The sequence below is a fragment of the Suncus etruscus genome, chromosome 2 (genome assembly GCF_024139225.1).
Source record: "Suncus etruscus isolate mSunEtr1 chromosome 2, mSunEtr1.pri.cur, whole genome shotgun sequence".
Lineage (NCBI taxonomy): Eukaryota > Metazoa > Chordata > Mammalia > Eulipotyphla > Soricidae > Suncus > Suncus etruscus.
Window position 1 is genome coordinate 95,595,675 of NC_064849.1, and position 19,837 is coordinate 95,615,511.

Sequence of the window (19,837 nt, forward strand, 5' to 3'; positions counted from 1 at the left end):
ATTCTGGAAATAGTTGCATAAGTTCGTAAATATACTAAATATCACTGAATTTTTACAATTATATATTTTAAAAGATTTTAATATTTGTTAGTTTTGGGACCACACCCAGCAATGCTTACGGTTTATTAGTGGCTCTGCACTCAGGGATCACTGTTGGTGGTTCTTGGTGACCATTTAAGGCCCTATGGATCAAACCCGATCAATCATGTGCAAAGAAAGCACACTATTAGGATGCTATTGTTCCAGTGTCCCCAACCCCACCCCAGTAGACTTTTTAATAGTAACTTTTAGGTCAGTTAGGACATTAGATATTTTCCAAATTGTACCTGGTGAAGATACTGCCAGGTACTGCAGGCAGAATTTGCCCTCAAAGAGTTTATAATCAGAGGTTATTAATGCAAACTGTTAAATAATACAAATCATGACTTGATATGCAATAAAAATGAACAAGTCATCATATTAATTTATGTCACTAACTCCTATACTTAAATGATTTAGAAGAAGAGATCATATAAATTGGGGCAAGAGAAAGTAGGACAGTATTTTATACTCCTGGAAAAAACAATTCTAGCATTTTTTTTTTTTTTTTTGGTTTTTGGGGCCACACCCGTTTGATGCTCAGGAGTTACTCCTGTTGCTAAGCGCTCAGAAATTGCCCCTGGCTTGGGGGGACCACATGGGACGCCGGGGGATCGAACCATGGTCCTTCCTTGGCTAGCGCTTGCAAGGTAGACACCTTACCTCTAGCGCCACCTCGCTGGCCCCAATTCTAGCATATTTTGATATGTTCCACTACCATCATCCTCATCACCACCACCACCACCACCACCACCAAAATAAAACCTAGGCTCTTGAAAGTAGGATTAGTGTTTCTCAAGGTGTTACCTGAGTAACACACCCCCAGAGGACGCTGAACAATTCAATGGGGGTGGTAGAATCCTCAGGTGTAAGCAGAAAATAATTCCTGAGGAAATGTCTTTTTTCCTCCTGAGAAAATGTCTTTTTCCCCCTGAAAAGGTAGTGAGCCAAATAAGTCAAATAACTTCTGATATAGATAACAGATGAAGAAAAAATGAAGGGAAAATGTTTTTATTAAAAGTTGTAAAGCAGGAAATTATGTACCAAAAATATCACAGCCTAACATATATAGCTATCATTATATCCATAATATAGTTATACTTAATATCATATGACAATAATATGTAATTGCACCTATACAATACAATTTTTTAATATATAACACTAATACAAAACCTATGAAAATATAACTATTTTAGAGCCGAGTTCATTCCAACTCATCTAGATACTTTACCTGATCTAGGGCATAGAATAAAACTATCTCCTATAAAAGAGTATTTATGTACCAGGACTGTGGTCCATTTCAGAGTACAAGTTTTATGTGTGTGAGGCTCTGGCAACACACACACACGGTACTTACATTTCAATCACACACACACAACACACGCACACACAGGGTACTTACATTTCAATCACACACACAACACACACATGGTACTTACATTTCAATCACACACACACAAAACACACACACACACTACTTACATTTCAATACCAAATGAATCTGCACTGATTTGATTACTTTTTCTTTGGTTATCAAATTTTTCTTAACAATCATTATAAATATCACAAGTTAGCATATTTCATTTCAAAACACTTAAGAATTTCTTTTGATCAAATCACAAATAGAAAGGTAGTAGTTGACAACTAATAAAATCAACGAACATTTGCTGATTAAAAAAAAGACAAGTCTTTTTTAAGGGCTTTCTGGAAATACAGAATATAGTTATAGTTCTAAGCATTTTATGTGTGTGTGGTTTTTGTTTGTTTGTTTGTGCCTCCCTCCCTCCCCCAAAGGCTCTTGGGCCACATCTGAAAGTGCTCAGATTCCCAAAAGAGGAGCCCAAAGATGGATCCAGGGTTGGCCATGTGCAAGGCAAAGCCCCCTGCTATATTATTGGTTCCTACATGTTATTCTTAAGCTGTGTATCTAACATATACAAGATATGCTGAATATTGAACAAAAAATTTTTAAATGTAAAAGCACTCTTGTAAATTCTTAAATTTACAATCTTTAATGTTATTTTAATGCTACTGCCAATTTGTATTTCAATTTTCAGCTTCAATGTTCTGGCAATTCTGCCAAATTCATAGTGTTTGCTCCTCTTCTTTCCTCAATTTATTATGACTTCACTAGGTCCTTCATAATTCAGAATCCAACACAACTCTCCAGTCTATCTCTACACTGAATTTTAATTCACTAAACTGCTTACTGTGGTACCTTGCTCTTTAATATCCTACAGATGATATTCTTACAGTAGAGAAAATAACAGAGGGATTTTTCAGGTAGTCCCCTAAAATTTAGGAGTATTAAAAAAAATTCTAGCACAAAATGCCTACAAGTGATTGCTAAACACATAGTAATTATTTTGTTGATTCTAGTTGAGTAAACAATGAATTAGGGACTAATAAACTTATAGGTTCATCTAACATATCCAGAAAAAGATTGAAAAAGTAGTTTTTAGAAAAACTATTAAGGTACTTCTGATGTGTTAACCTATCTAAACAAGCAAAAAGTATATTGGAAACTTCTATCACTTAAACTTAGTAAAGCATTTTCACTTTTCAATTTTCATTTTTCAATAATTTTTGATAAATAAGCTTGATTCCATTATAATTATTTTTGCATATATCCTTGAGGAGTTGACAATTTTATTTGAAAATTTGGTGTTTATATGGGTATGGATTTAGCAGAAAACTAACCAAAGAAAGGTTTTTTACATGGTTTCACTCACGTGAATGAGCAACTAAAAGCAAACAAAACTAGTACAAGCAGCAATAAAAAAGAGAAAAAAGAGTGATGAGGAGTAGAGGGGTTTTTTAGCAGTGGAATATCACTAGAATTTTTATTGTTAAGAGTGACATTATGCATATACATATCAAGATGTTAAACTAAATGCAGATTTCCATACTATTATAAACAAATGACAGAAAATAAAAGACAGAAGAATGCTTATTTTTTAAGTATAAGAATATTTTTAATGGTGCTGGGAATGAATGCCAGGCCTCACATATGCAAGCTTGTTCTTTACTAGTGTGTCATATCCCTGGTTAAGAAAAAAAAATTTTTTTGAGCCACACCTAGTGACGCTCAGGGGTTTACTCCTTGCTATGCGCTCAGAAATCGCTCCTGGCTTGGGGGACATATGGGAAGCTGGGGATCAAACCCAGGTCCATCCTATGTCAGCCACATGCAACGCAACCACCCTATTGCTGCGCTGGCCCCTGCTTAAGAAAATTTTTAAAGGAAAAGGGAAAAAGATAGTCTTCAGATTAATCTGGATAAACAAATACATAAGGAAGGCCTTATCTAGAAAGAGCCGCCTTGTACAAGAACCTTTAATTATTTTATGACCATAATAGCAATGTTGTAAATATAAAGAACACTAAGCATCAGAAAGAAATGACATTATAACTTCTGGTAATTTTGAAACAAATAATAGTTAAAAGCAAAACAACACAAAGTATTTATATACTACTTTAAACACTAAAATTAGGTTTTTTTTTTTACAGATCTGGAGCGATAACGATAGCACAGCAGTAGGGCATTTGCTTGCACGCGGCCAACTTGTGATGGACCCAGATTCGTCCCAGCATCCCATATGGTCCCCCGAGCTTGCCAGGAGTGATTTCTGACCATAGAGCCAGGAATAACCCATGAATGCAACCGGGTATGGCCCCAAAACAAAACAAAACAAAATAAAAAAAATTTTTTTGGTCATACCCAGAGTACTTAGGGTTTACTCCCTAGCTCTGAATTCAGGGATTACTCCTGTGGTGGGGATCAAATAAGGGCAGAGGAACAAATGCACACTGGCCAAATGCAAGATAAATCACAGACCTAAAGTATTATCTCTCCAGCCCTGATACATGACTATCTGTGTTCACAACAATTTGACCAAACTACCGATTTTTTTCAATAACCATTCCATCCAAAATGTAAAAATTGATGGTATATTTAGAATTATTATAATTATTTTAGGTAAGAAAGTAATTTAAACTTTAAGTTACATGTTAACTCTAATCTGCTTATCTATACCAGAGCTTTAGCAATAAACTGAATATTATATTGAATAATTCCAGTTAAGAAAATAAAGAATTGTTAGATTTCACCATGGTCATAAAGTTAAAGTTATCTATTTTGTGTGTTTGTGTGTGTGTGTGTTTTAAATTGATTTATTAGGGCAAAAGTTTGGTTGTCCTTAATTCATATCCTCATGCTCATCTGTTCACATTTTCATGCTTCTTCATTACTTTCTCCTCACTCCCCAAATACACATTCAAAGGAGTTACAATTCAGTTCCCAGAATTCATTTAGTTTGAACTCACTGCTATTGGTACTTCTCTGTACTCTCATATTGAAAGAGAAAACCTCAGTTTCTCCTTGACAACTGCTGTGGGCAGTCCCATTTTTTACTGCCCCATCCTACATTTTTTTTATACATTAATAATTTTTATTTTGACCAAAGTGGTTTACAAATCACAGTAGTATTTCAGGTACATAGTGACATTGAATCAGGGGCACTCCCACCACCAATGTTGTCCTCCCTCCACTCCTGTTCCCAGCCCGAATCCCATATGGACCCTCCTTTGCCTCCTGGACTGCTAGTACAAGTGGTCCCTTCTGTGTCTAGCCAGTTGTAGATTGGGTATCGTTTCTGTTGTAGTTGGCTTAAATTATCTCTTTAAAAGACTACATAGATTAGCAATGTCTTCCTCATGATAACAGTCCCCCAATAAAGTTAATTCATAATAATGTACTTTATCTAAGAATAAATAGCCTAATGTTTTCTGGACTCTGGGAACCTGAAATATTTAAGGTTACTATATCCTGGGGCATAGGCGGTAGGGCGTTTGCCTTGCACACGCTAACCTAGGATGGACTGCGGTTCAATCCCCGGCATCCCATATGATGCCCCAAGCCAGGATCGAGTTCTTAGTGCATAGCCAGGAGTAACCTCTGAGCGTCACTGAGTGTGGCCCAAAAACAAAAACAAGATTACTATGTCCACATAAATGTGTGCTCCAGTTTAACTCAACATGCCTAAAATTGTTGTATTAATATTGTTACTGTCCTAGTCTATAAGGATCTATATTCCTGGTCTTGGTGAACAGAACATTTCACACTCTCAGAACTGAGACTTAAAAGTATAAAGTGTAAGGGGCCAGACATACAGCACAGTAGTAGGCCATTTGCCTTGCATACAGCTGATCCAGGACAGATGGCGATTCAAATTCAGGTATCCCCCATGCCTGCCAGGAGCAATTTCTAAGCACAGAGCCAGGAACAACTCCAGAGCACCGCTGGGTATGACCCCCCAAAAAGAACAAAAACAAAAAGTGTAAAGTGTGAATGTAAAGAAGGCATTCGTTACCCAACCTATTTACCTATAGCATCCAACTTTAAGGATTATCAGTTCCCTAAAATTCAATAAATTTCCTCTTCCATCTTCCTGCCTCAACTAAGATAAGTTCATGAATGATTTTTTCCCTCAACTTTGTATTGCTGCCTTCAGAATCTTCATAGGCAAAATAAACCTCATGACTGAGTTTCTTGGTTTCTCTAAAACAAAAACAAATAAGCAAAAACCCAACCAATGGAGCTTATACATTCTTTCATAAGTTAGACTATGCTTGAGTCTGGAGATACTGCTCTAATGCTACAATCCATTTATCAGAAAGGTTCTGCAGTTTTCAAAATCAAACTGATGCCCCAGACTAAAGTCTAACTGGACTTCAACATTTATTTTACATATACTTTCTAGTATAAATTAGAAGATACCCCCTCAGTGCTTCTTCTGAATTTGCCATCATTTTTTGTGCATAAAGCTTACTGCTTTGTCCTTAGCAATTACTCTAGGCAATACTTAGGAGACCATATGTGGTGCCAGTAATCAAACGTAGAACACCTAAAAGTCAAATGCCTTGACCACTGTACTATTTCTCTAGACCCATTAATCTTAACATTGAAACCATCTTTATATCTGAAGACAAGGTCAGAGTCTTTTTACCACCTTTAAAATACCTTATAGTTTCTGAGGCCAAAGAAGCCCTCAATATTTGATGAATGAGAGAAAAAATACAATATCCACGTCCATATTACATTAGATGTTTCATATCACAACATATCAAGATTAAGTAAGATGACTTATTTAATATAGTCCAAACTAGAATCTTCATGTCACTTTTTTTTCCTGCAGATAAAGGACACAGGATCCCTTATCTACAACTGTATCACTAGAAGCTACTCTTACCTAGATTTCTTTCTACTATCTCCCGCCCCCTCCCTGAATTTTACTTGTCCATAAAGCCCCAAAAGCCTGAAAACCATCAAGAACCACTTCTTCACAGTTTACAGCTAGAAATATCTGAGAAATGACTGTTCTCGATATCACCTGACTAATAGTTGTTTTTTTAATGCTTTCAAATTCCTAAATCTGTAATCATTATCAACAAGAAGCTTAAATCTAAATTAAAATGCTATCGCTTTATTTACTATTTAATTAATACTTACAGGACCCTACTCTATTAGCGGATGAAATAAAGCAGGGGAGAAAGCCACAGGAGGAAAGCTATACACATAAAGACATTTCACCACTTCATAATTTTATTATTACTTACGTTCTTATAGAACATGGGATAAAAAACATAAGATGCACAAATACAAAGAAAGTGGCTCACCCACCAAGCTATACCTTGATCCTCATTTTTATACCAAAATAAAAAAGAAAGAAAGCAAACTAAATGTCCATCAGTAGAATGATTAAGAAAACTATGGTTTATCCTCTGACGAAATATTGGTAGTATTTAAGTAAGTTAAACATTATGGAAATGAGGAAAAAAGTTATGATACAACCTTTAGATGATCAACCTATAATACAACAAAACTATGCATGTATATTTATACCAGTAATACCTATGTAAACATGACTAATGCTGTTAAGGGTTAATTTTTATTAAAAATCTAGGAGGAAAGGGGCCAGGGAGGTACTTCAAATGGTAGAGAGTACATGACTTGTAAATTAAAGTCCCTGAGTTCAACCCCAGCACCACCTGGCCCCAGAGCATTGCTATTTTTGACCTCTGAGCAGCAGCAACAAAAATCTAGCAGGAGAAATACAATATAAGATAATAGATTCTGTCCCCTACCCTTTCCAACTGGCTTCTTTAATTGGGAAAAACAAAAGTTCATAAAGAGATTCTTAAAAATATTTAAGTTACAAGCTTCACAATTATCTTTACCGGAACATACTAGAAAACTGTTCATTTTGGTTTTCAAGAAAATTAAGAGAATGGAAAGTGACTGGCTAGGCTATGAAACATTCTTTATAAATTATAGAATGCTAAGATTCTTATTACTATCTTCTCAGAGCAAATATAAGACTCATATAAAACCATATGACAATTAGTATAGATAACAATACTACTATACAACTAGGAATATTCATATACTGGATTTCATTCTAGGATAATCACAAGCTTCTAAAGCTCTTCTACAGCTCATCCCTTAAACATTTTTCATTCATCTATGCACATGACTTATATATTCACTACCTTAATGCTGATAACTCAAAATTATAGCTCCTACATACATTTTTCCTGAAAAAGACCTGTTTACCAAACATCCAATATATCACAAATATTCTTAATCTTTTCTATTCTTAGCCATCTTCCACTCCAAAGAAAACTTCTTAAACTGTGTGAAGTAGGGTACTTTTTCTGCCATTAACTCAGTTGTCGTAGTTTTTAGGACCCCACACCTAATACTGAGAGCATGCAAAAACATTTCAAAACACCTTGAAAACACAGTACAAACCACAAAATACTAGAAAAGACTCAAGAACTATAATAACTTCCCCTTCACTTCCTTACCACCCTCTTCAAGTTCTAATAAGTATAGCTCAACTACACAGGTTACTTTAAGTATAATTTGTCCTTCAGCAATGAGGATGAAGTCCAAAGATAACTCATAGAATCAGAAACTACAGTGTGGGCTGGAGTGAGATATAGTGGTAGGGTGTTTGCCTTGCATGCTGCCAACCCAGGAAAAACCTAGGTTCGATCCCCAGCATACTACATGGTCCCCCAAGCCTGTCAGGAGCGATTTCTGAGTGCAGAGCTGAAGTAAACCTTGGCAATGCCAGGTGTGCCCCCCCAAAAAAAAATTAGGAAGAAAAAAAAGGAAAAGAAAATGAGACTACAGTGCCGTATGAATAAAAGAGTAAAAATCTGCACACATGGGGCCAGAGAGATAGCACAGCAGCAGGGCATGTGCTTTGCATGCAGCTGATTCAAACAGACAGTAGTTCAAATCCCTGCATCTGGTACCCTGTGCCTGCCAAAAGCAACTTCTGAGCACAGAACCAGGAATAACCCCTGAGTGCCACCGGGTGTGATGCAAAAACAAAACTAACAAAAAAATCTGTACACAGATTTCTCTTCTATCTAGTAAAAAAAACCTAATTCCAAACAAATACAAATAATTAACTGAATTACGCCAATTCTCCCCTTTAAAGATTATTTTACCCTTTCTACACTTCTTTTCTTTCATCAAACTTGCTCAAAACTTAGTAGCTCTCCAACAACTTCTGACACTCCAATTAGTCCTAGATCCTAAAACTTAAACACAAATTCAAATTTGTTTATTCAGCAACTACTTGAGTGTTCACTATGTACAGGCCACCAGAAACTCACTAACTAGACAGGATTCCCCTTTTCAGTCTTTGTAAGCTGCCTTTAGATTCAACCCATTTTTTTTTCTCAAAAACAGGTAATTAGCTTTAGAACAAAATATAGCAACTATTATTCCTTTAGTTATAAACTAGTAAAGAAAATGTTGGGCCCGGAGAGATAGTACAGTGGCGTTTGCCTTGCAAGCAGCCGATCCAGGACCAAAGGTGGTTGGTTCGAATCCCGGTGTCCCATATGGTCCCCCGTGCCTGCCAGGAGCTATTTCTGAGCAGACAGCCAGGAGTAACCCCTGAGCACCGCCGGGTGTGGCCCAAAAACCAAAAAAAAAAAAAAAAAAAAAAATGTTCACTTTGTTTTACATTTTAAGATGCCATTCATAAAAGATATACCTCAAGATTATTTAAATCACTAAGTGGTCCTTGTTATTGAACTGAGGAATAAAAGAGTAATTTCATATTCTAAGGAAGAGCTCTGCAAGGTTATACAAAACTGAGCAATAATTTTCAAATGAACAAACAAGTCATCCAGTTACAACATATCTGACTCTTGCCATTAAAAATATTTGTATGCCTATCAATTGACTAGTATGATATCTCAAACTATTTATCTTTGTTATTTACAATAAAAATGAAAATATTACTCAAGTGAACTTGTTTTCCAGTAGAAGAAAATCAATTATAAATATAAAGTCCTGGGACCGAAGAGGCATTTGCCTTGCATGCAGAAGATCGGTGGTTCAAATTCCAGCATCCCATATGGTCCCCTGTGCCTGCCAGGAGCAATTTCTGAGCATAGAGCCAGGAGTAACCCCTGAGTGCTGCCTGGTGTGACCCAAAAACCAAAAGAATAATAAGAAAAATAGTCCTTATTTGCCTTTCCTAGTTTCCCCTTTTCTTCTCCATTCAAACTAATCCTGAATGAACAAGCAATATTGAAATATACACATAAGTAAACTGCAGTAAAAGGTATACAAGATTAAAGCTGTGTTCAAACTATTCCAATTGATAAAATGAGTTGTCAATCAGAAACTCTAAATTTTAGATATAAAGAAAACCTATGAAAATACTTACAGTAAAGCTATACAGCATAACTGTCTATAATAAATACTATACCTTTATAGAAGTAAGGCATATGCCTTAAAAAAAGTCAACCCTGGTTCAACTCAATGCACCTCATGGTCCTCTAAGCATCACCAAATAGTCTTGGAAGGTCCAGAGCACAAGCAAGGTAGTCAAGGTAATCCCTGGCACTATAGTATCAAAAGAGCACAATGGCCTTACACCCCTTACACTGAACCATAGGTCTGGTTGGCTGAGAACTGGGTTTTCTGAACACTGTTTGGGAGACTGTCCCAATCCCCAAAAGGCTATAACTTACTTAATATGATAAACTAGAAGTTTATGTCCATTCTCAGAAAATTGTATAAATGCAAGTGATATTCTGGGAAGTATTATGAATGTCAAAACTGGGTGAACTGGATTGGAAGTACTTAAAACTGTTTTTCTCAATGTTTTTCTAACCATGGCCCCCTTCTGATTTTGTTTTCTTACAGCAGCAAGTCCCTATCCTATAGGTTGGCCCCCTTAATTTTAGGTATTAAAAAAACTGTGACACACACACACACACACACACACACACACACACACACACAGAAGTTTTCTTTCTCTTGGAGTGAAAGATGGGTAAGAATAGAAAAGATGAGTTATCAGTATTAAGGTAGTGAAATGTAATGAATCATATGAGTAAATGAGAGGAAACAGGAGGAGAGAAAATAAGGGATGAATGGCAGAAGAGAAGAATTAGCCAACAGAATCTACAACTGAGAGGTGTACAGGGCAATTAACAGACTAATAGCGCTGAACCCAAGAAAGAAAGAGCTATTTCAAAAAGGGAATGAGGAAAAGCAAAAAAGGTGGGAAAAATGTTTTGTTTTTTTCTACAAAGGCTTTCCTCATCTGTTTCAACTTTCAGTAAAGCATTGCTTCTAACTTTTGGGAGTATGGGGAAAGGAGCTTCCAAGCAGGACTCAGGAGGTCATATGGCACAATAATTCTCAGTCAATGGGAACAGTGGGTCTATGCAAGTGTCTGAGGATACAATAATGCTCAGTCCCTATGATGGAATAAATAAGGCCACTCTGATAGTGCTGAGGGACCCCAAGGCACATCTGGTGGTGGTCAGGGCCCTCTGGAGCTGTACCCTGTAATACTTGATAGGCAATACGAAGCTGGAAATTTAAGAGTAGGTTGCACCAAGTGCCTTAATTGCTGATCCCTGCTTCTCTAACTTAAACAATTAGAATAATGATGTACTTCATATAACCTATCCTCTATTAGATATTAGAATATACCAATGATAAAAAAAAAAAACATTTATTTTATGGGCTGAAAAGATAGTACAGCAGATATGGTATTCGCCTTGCACAAGGCCTATCTTGCACAAGGCCTATCTGGTTTGATCACTGGACCACTTATGCCCCTTAAACCTACCAAGGGTGATCCCTAAATGCAGTCATTCACTTGTAAGCCAGGTGTGGTCACCCAAAGATACAAACAAAATATTTTTATCATGTCAGTATACTATTTTACAATATTGACATGCTAGGGTTTCACATATACAACATTCCAACCTCACATTCACCCCTCCCCTGCGTCCAGAGTGTCCATTTCCCTTCACCACTGTGTCAGTTATCATCACCACCACACATCCCCAGCCCCAACACCCCTCCCCAATAACTAACTGGCATGATAAATTCATTTCTATAAATCAATTATTAGATTCTAATACTTTGGGCCATTTCACTATATCATGCTTCTGTACATTCCACATCTGAAAGAGGTCATTCTGCATCTCTCCTGGCTGAACAGTGAGAGAAAATATAAACTCATTTTGGATAATATTGTATTATATTACCATTCCTCCCTCATTTCTTATTCCATTTCCAGAAACTGGAATGTTTTAAACTATATTTAAAATACATGATGTCTATTTTATTTCTGTGAAAAAAGAGAGCAATAACCCTGATCCATATTATGTAACCTGCAAAATTAATATAAACACTATTTAAGAAATGTGTCATTTGGGGTATAAGTGAACAAGTAAAATCACGCTCAATAATGTACAAGATCTGAGAGAATGCCTTAAGATAGCTACTCAAAGTGATTTTTGACAGCAGCATCATATTTTTAAAATTGGGGCTGGAGCAGTGGCGCAAGAGATAAGTCATCTGCCGTGCATGGCAATAGCAGTTCGATCCCCTGGCATCCCATATGGTCCCCGAAACCAGGAGGAATTTCTGAGAGCATAGCCAGGAGTATAACCCCTGAACGTCACTGGGTGTGGCCCAAAAAAACAAAAGAAAAAAAGATGTTTTTAATTGTTTATAAAGGTCAAATTCAAAATTTAGTGACCAACAAACTAATTGTACATACAACAATCCAAATTTGGGATGTGAATATATCTCAAAACTCAACACTCACTGAGCACCACAGCAGTGACCTGGGAAAACCCTCCTGAGTAGCCGAAGTAGCAAAACGCATCCTCCAGCCCCAAACCTGCTGGCCTGTTGGCTAAGAATAAACAAAAGTGGTCCTCAGGTTCCCTAAATCCTGCTCTGGAAGGCCCTCATAAAAACAAAACACATGCAAAAAAAGGTCTATATGATTCCATGTGTATTACATTCTAGAAAGGAAACAACTATAGAATAAATTAGATCTTATTGCCAGAGGCTGGGGTAGAAACATGACAAAAGCACATTAGGGAAAACTTGGTGGGGATACCTTACTTGACTGTGGGAATAAGTGCAAAACTATGTGTGTTGAAATTCACCAAAATGTTTACTAAAAGAGTGATATTACTGAGTTCTATTACACTGTAATAAACCTCACTTTTCAAAAAATATCAGAATATCACTATTTCAGTTTAATAACATTTTAGCATGTGATAATTTTTCGTTCTAGTTAACTTTGTTGTTATACATAAAACATAAATTTTCAAGAACCTGTAACCTCAAGCTTAAAGTAAGGAAGTATTTAGTATGTAGGAGGCCAAAGTAGCCCTTCCCACGCTCTTCCAGCTCAAAACGCCAAAAATAATTTAATAATGTTGCTAAGTCCATGTTTGACACACTAAAAAAATTTCTCCTTTCAATCAAAAAGCAAGTGTGCCTGCATGTATGTACAGTTTTAGTCAAGGTGATAGGTTACAAAATAACAATTTACCTCCATATATTAATGCCTGATATCTAGTATATTCTTAAAAATAATCTTTAACATTTTTATAGCAAATAACTTAAGGAGCCTGATATATAGTTCAGTGGGTAAGGCACTTGCCATGCACAATGTTTACCCTAAGCACCTTTAATGGTCCCTAGCAATGCTTGAGTAGAGACAGAGGGAAGCCCTGGGCATCGCCAGGTGTTGTGCCAAAGCAAAAATTAAATATAATTTAATTTCAAGATCTGCAATATTATTAAATAAATCAGCTGTAACTAACCAAAACATTTTGGAATATCTCTCGGTGTTTTAATTTTGTTTGGTTTGGGGCCACAACAAGCTGTGCTTACTCCGAGCTCAGGGATCACACCTGAGGGTCCTGGGGACATCAAACCAGGATCAGCTGCATCCAAGGCAAGCAATATAATCTCCTGTTTTTTTTTTTAAAGTTTTTTCCTGTATCTCATTGTAAGTCATTCCAAAAACAAAACAAAACAAAACAAAAAAACAAAACAAAACAAAAAAACGAAGAACAAAAAAAGGAAGAATCTACTTTAAAAGATAAACACCACCAAATCTACACTCCCTATCAAAAATTGTATTTGTAAGTCCTGGGAGATAAAGGGAAGTAGAAAGGAAACAAGTCTTGGGGTTGAAATTGTATCTTGAACACTTGCTAGATGTGTCATCCAGGACAAATTTCTTAGATGAGTCTTAATGTCCTTGTCTTTAAATGAGAACACTAACACCTTGTTAAATAATTGAGAGGTTTAAATCATGATACAAAGTGTAGTAGTTCAGATTGATGAATAAAGAATCATAGAAATTGCATAAAAACTTTGAAATTGTTTCTCCATTTTCTTCCTCTTGTTAACAGGGTGACCTGGAATTAGTCACTTAACCATTATTCTATATTCTATATATAGAATATATATATTCTATATTCTATATATAGAATCATCAGTATAACTAAACTCAAAGTATACCTTGAAGAACAACAACAAAACCTCCTTCCACAGATTCTGGCCCATACAAATAACTCACAAAAAGTCATATTACTGCTATATTAATATAAAAGTGCTCATACAGTGTCTCATATGCAACAAAGTTTGTGAAATAGTTGTTTTCCTAAACTACCTTATAAATTAATCCTTATGACAACCCCCACCCTAAAGATTTACCATTAAGGATTTTAAAAAGTCTATCTCAAAGATTCTAAAGATATTTAGAATTTCCATAATTACGTAATGATGATAGATTTGGAATAAGTAGACAATTCCCCTGAGGTTAATAGTATTGAAAGGTGCAAAACATTTTCTGACCATATACACACTTGAATTAAAAATGTTACCAGGCATATTAATTTGTACATTCAACCAACTATTAAACTGGCATATATGCTTTTATTAAAAAAGAAAAAGAAAAAATTCAACAAACTCACATTTAAAATGTCAGTAAAACTCTGAGTTCAAAACCACTATATTCTAGATATATAGTTTCAAATTTTTTGGTTTGTTTTGTTTTAGAACACACTGGGCAGTGCTCAGTGATTATTCCTGGTTCTGAGCTCAGGAATCACTCCTGGAGAGCTCAGGGAACCATATGGGAGGGAAGTCAGAGACTGAATCCATGTAGGCCACGTGCAAAGCTATGACTCTGGACCCCAGATTCAATTTTCTTAGTCGTTGGCCTTAAGCACACAATTTCCTTGAATACATAACTTTTAAGTATCTAACCTTTTAAGCATCCAAAGTATACTATGTCACTTCACTTATACTAGAAACGTGGAATCCAAAATCTTATCAAACGTTTACTAAACAATATGATACTGGACAATTTTCTAACCTTTAGTATCTTGGTTTCCAAATCTGTAAATTGTGCAAACTAACTTACTTTGTGAGCATATTAAAGAAAGTAAAGAAAGTAAAAATACCACAGTAACGTACTTAACACAATTCCTGGTGAATAATGAGCCCTTAAAAGGTACAAATGGCAATGTATCAAAAATAATCTCTCTTAATAATATTAGTTTGAGATTCAACATAAGGACTCCTAAAGACATGTGACCTGACAAAACCTCCATTCAATTTAAATTGGCCCCAAATTTACACCAAAACACAAGAGAAAAACGTAAAAGCACTTCCATTATATTTACTAGAACAAAAATTCTAAGCAAATAAAAGACCCCTTATTTAACATTACAATGAAGAGCTTAGAGATTTTTTTTAACTGACTTTAAATCAATGAGAAACACTAAAACTCCAGATTTTATTTTTTTACTTTATTTATTTTGATTGATTGGGTTTTGGGCCACACCCAGCGGCACTCAGGGGTTACTACTGGCTCTGCATTTAGAAATCACCCCTGGCAGGCTGGGGGATCATATGGGATGCCAGGAATCAAACTGGGTGCCTCCTGGGTCAGCCCAGCCAGATTCAAGATCAACACCCTACCACTGTACTATCTCTCAGGCCCCAAATTCCAGATTTTAATAGAATAATTTTAAAAACTTTCAGAAAATCCATCTTTATCATTCACAAATTTACTCTTTACTTCTATACCAGTTAAGCCACTTATATTTAAGAGACATAAGTAAATAAACTCAATCAAACATCAACCAAATGTCAAACACAAGGCCAGAAGTTTTACTATTAGAGTATTACTTTCATACAAAGCAAATACAGCAAAGAGAGAAAGCACTTTGGGCTCAAATCATTGAAAAAGTCAAAAATGGTATCAGTCAGTGACAGCACTGAGTATCACCTTATTTCACGACCAAAGCTCAAACATTTCTTAAAGCAACATAATCTAATAAAATCTAAACAGAAGTCAGGCAATACTTATTAATTCCACTTACTACACAAATCTACTGAAATCATATGACCTCTGAGTGTCAAATTTTTCATTAAAAATATGAAAATCATGTCATTATCTCACAGGGAAATAAGAATATATATATGTATATATACATATATATTTCAATGAACTCATGTCACCTTGAAATAGGACCAATTTAAAAATACAAAAGAGATAAATAAAAAAATAGAAAAAAAGATTTGCTTAAGTATAGAGCCATAAATGACCAAAGCTAACTTAAGTTCTATAAACTTCCTAGTTAGTCAGTAATTTATTTTGTGGCAAAGAAAGGTGATAAGAATGAAGTTACGTTCTCTAAAATTAATTTTTAATTTACCTCATTCTCGCCAATCATTTCACATAAAGCTGAATACATACTAATTTAAAATTTCAGAATTACTTAAAATTTATAGTTTTACTAATAAGCAATAGAACGTTAAAATCGTATCAATTTATTGTTTTTATTTACTCTTCTAATATTTTTATGTCTTATTTTGAAAGTAAAAATACCATATTAGGGCAGGCCAAACTATACCACAGAAGGGTTTACATGTTTCTAAGAAAACTGATGATGAATTCTATAATAAATATGAAATTAAGTTAGGAAGACTTAGAAAGTAGATATTTTTAGTTGTTAGTCTAGCTCCAAAGAGTTTCATGTATGACTCAATATAATTATCACATTTTTTTAATTTACTAATGATCACTGTAGAAAACAAAACTAGATTTACAACACTGAAAACTTTCACTTTTATTCCCCAAAGATTTGTCTTTAAATTCAATTTTGTTCTTCTTAAAAGTAGACATTATAATGATCCCTACCACAGGTTCATATGCTTTCAAATAACTTGAAACAAACTGTTGAATCCTTAACTTACTCAATTATTCAATATTTAACTGATTCACTATTTAAAAGTTTTCAAGTAAACCTTAACTTTGCAAGCTCAAGAAATAATAAACCATGTTGTTAAAATTTCCCTTAGTTTATTAGGAAATATTCCTCCAGATAATATGGCTATCTTCTTTCACTGATTTTTTTCTGAAGGATGTACATGGTTAGCTAGTGGTGACTATCACCAATTCAGAAGGTAACGCAGACAATTAATAGTCAATAAGCAAACAAAAATAATTCCTTCCATTCAAATCACCAAAATTTAAAATGAGTTTATTGAATTTTACAAAGTCTTCTTTTTAAAATATTTTTCCACCTACTTTGAGAGGCTTCTTACTGAAAGTTATCGCACAACCTATATATATTACTTGTGGATTACTAAACATATACAGTTATTAAAATATATTAAAAACTAGTTTACTTTAATTCTAAGTCTATCTCACACACAGCACAAATCATGGTGTAAACAGATCAAATACGTTGCTTTTTTCAAACATCTATTCAAAAGTTCCCTTTAACTCTAAAATAAGTTTCTCTGTGGATAAAAACTAAGTTCATGCAGAACTCTTCACCACCAATATAAATATGTTTATCCCTATAATGTCTCAGTATTTTATCCAAATAAAAGTCGTAAAGACTTTTCACATTTATATCAAAGCCACCCCCTTAAGCCCTCCTCTTTCTAAATAAATGTTCCTCCCTTCAGTATCCACCTACCAACCCCCCAAATAAGACACCCCATCCGCATGCCCCCCACCCAGTGGAGGCCTGAGGCCCTGTAGCAAACAGTGTCTAACAGGAGCAGGCAGCACAAAGACAGGAATGGGAGATTAGTGGGAGGGAGGGAGGCCGGGATTGGGGCTCAGCAGGAGCTTCAGGCTTTTTAAAATTCAAACTGCTCCCTGACCAATACAAATCACGGACACGCTACTGACTACTACACGGATTTATAGCATTAAAAACATGCCGAGTACGTGACAGCTATATTAACTTTACTCTTTTAAACATTTATCCATACGTGAGCAGGAAATATGGAACAATTTGGTTTAACCAGAGTGCCAAACCTGAAAATATTCTTCAGAAAAGTTACTTATTTTACAATGACAGTAATAATTTAATGAGACACACACAAAAAAAAATCGAACCAATGTAACACCCACTCGTAAAACAAGAGACTTTTTAAGCAGTATTGCTTCAGATTCACCAATGAGAGTTTTTCTTTAGAGGATGTTAGACAAAGTAGCAAAAACAGTCTTACCCATTTCTTTTTCTAGGCGATTTTTAAGACTAAAAACTTTTAAACTGATTTCCTTTCCCTACATGAACTAAAGTATCAACGCCTCCATAAACAAACTCTTAAAACACTTAACTCACTCGGAAATGCATGCTGTTAAGAAAGAACTAGTATTTTTCTCCAACATTTACAGATACATTTGACCTATTAAAATGACACCTCTCTCATTACACAGTCAAACATCATGGACACAAACAGCCAATGACAATCCTGGGACCTCAAGAAGATCTGCCCTGACATGAAAGGATGGCACTTTCTACTTTTTTTTAAACCTCCAAAGGGTTTTAATCGTAACGTAATTTCTACCCTTGTGAAGAAAATTAATTTTATCTCTATCTCAGCGTCCAATTCTAAAATCTGAAATTTTGTTGAGCTTCTACAAGTTTAGATCTGGGAGTACCTGAGAATTCTATGTATCGTCGCCTAATATTGTCCTTATATAACGCGTACCAACATAAAGCGGCCGGGCAAACCTGTCAAGTACTTTATGCTTGTTTCTGAATAAAAGTCCATGTGCATACATACTGTCAAACAACATAAAAGCTGCAGAGGTGACTAGCATGCGGTGTCTACACTATGGTTTTCTGTATTAAATATTCATGTGGACAATTGAATTCTTTCCAAGAAAAAGAAAAGAAAGAAACCAGTCTTTATCAACTTTCCAACGTCCAAACAAGTTTTACACCGAGTTAGAATTCACCACTGGGTCCGTGTCTGAGTATTTACATTTGCCTCACTAACTGAAACTACTTCCTCCCTTCATGGGGTCACAGGGGGAAGAAGGGGGGTTGTTTGTTTCACCGGGACGTTCCCCGCTCCCGGACCGGGAAAGTTGTAAATATGGGGACGTTCAGGGCACATTTGCTGTTAGTTGTATTGTTTCCGCCTCCTCACTAGCTACGGCTCTTCTCCCAGGCGAGGCCTGTCACCGACCAGCAGTAGCTCCGCTCAGCCCGGAGCTCTCCTAATCCCCGAGCTCAAGTGATTCCGCTGGCCCGCGGCCTGCACTCTCCGCCGGGCCGGGCCTACGCCTCCCCGGCCGCCCGGCAGGAGCCCCGCCGCCAGAGCCGGCCGGGCGAGGCTGCAAAATCCCCGCCACCCAGGGCGGCTGCCTCCGGAGGAGCGAACTCTAGCCCCGCTCGTGGAGGAGACTGGGGCCGCCGAGGAAACGGCGGGGAGGGGAGCGAAGAGGAGAGACGCTGAGGACCTGGCGCCGCCGCCGCCGCCGCCGCCGCCGCAATAAAGAGCAGGAATTTACCTGGGCGAATCGGCGTCTGAATCCGAGGGGAGGCCGAGGCCGCGGTGGCGAGAGACTATAATCCCGGCCGGGTGGGGGGGTGGCTACGGCTCCTCTTCCGTCTCCTCAGTGCGGGGAACATGTAGAGCCGGGGGGAGACCAGCCTAGAAGACAAATCGCGGCTTCTTCTTCCTCCTCCTCCTCCTTCTCCCACATAGAAACACTCACAAACACCCGACGGGGGCCCGAGCTACCGGGGGGGCATCGCCGCCGGCCCGGGAACCAATCCTCCAGTCGGCGGGGGCGTCCCTCCCTGCGGCTTGGTGGTGTCGGGTGAGTCGGTACCGACGGAGGGAGGGGGGGAGGGCGGGGGGAAGGAGCCCTGTGTGTGTCTCTCTCTCGTTCCGTCTCTCCCTCTCAGAACAAAATGCCGACCGGAAGTGCAGCTGCAGGAATGACTCCCTCCGCCGGCGCCAAACACTAACAACCACCCCCTCTTCCCCACTCCACTTCCGCCACCGCCGCCGCCGCCGCCGCCGCGCCGCCACCGCCACTTCGCCTCGCGTCCTCCGCCG

The 19,837-nt window shown here is 37.1% G+C and overlaps 1 protein-coding gene across 1 annotated transcript in view; it reads right to left on the reverse strand.

Annotated features, from left to right (window-relative positions):
• NIPBL (NIPBL cohesin loading factor) overlaps positions 1–19,576 on the reverse strand; it is a 207,921-nt gene extending 188,345 nt beyond the window's left edge. The window contains exon 1 of the mRNA XM_049768359.1: positions 19,284–19,576. The gene's annotated coding sequence lies outside the window, so the exon portion shown is untranslated. The remainder of the gene's footprint in view (positions 1–19,283) is intronic.
• Positions 19,577–19,837: the final 261 nt, after the last annotated feature.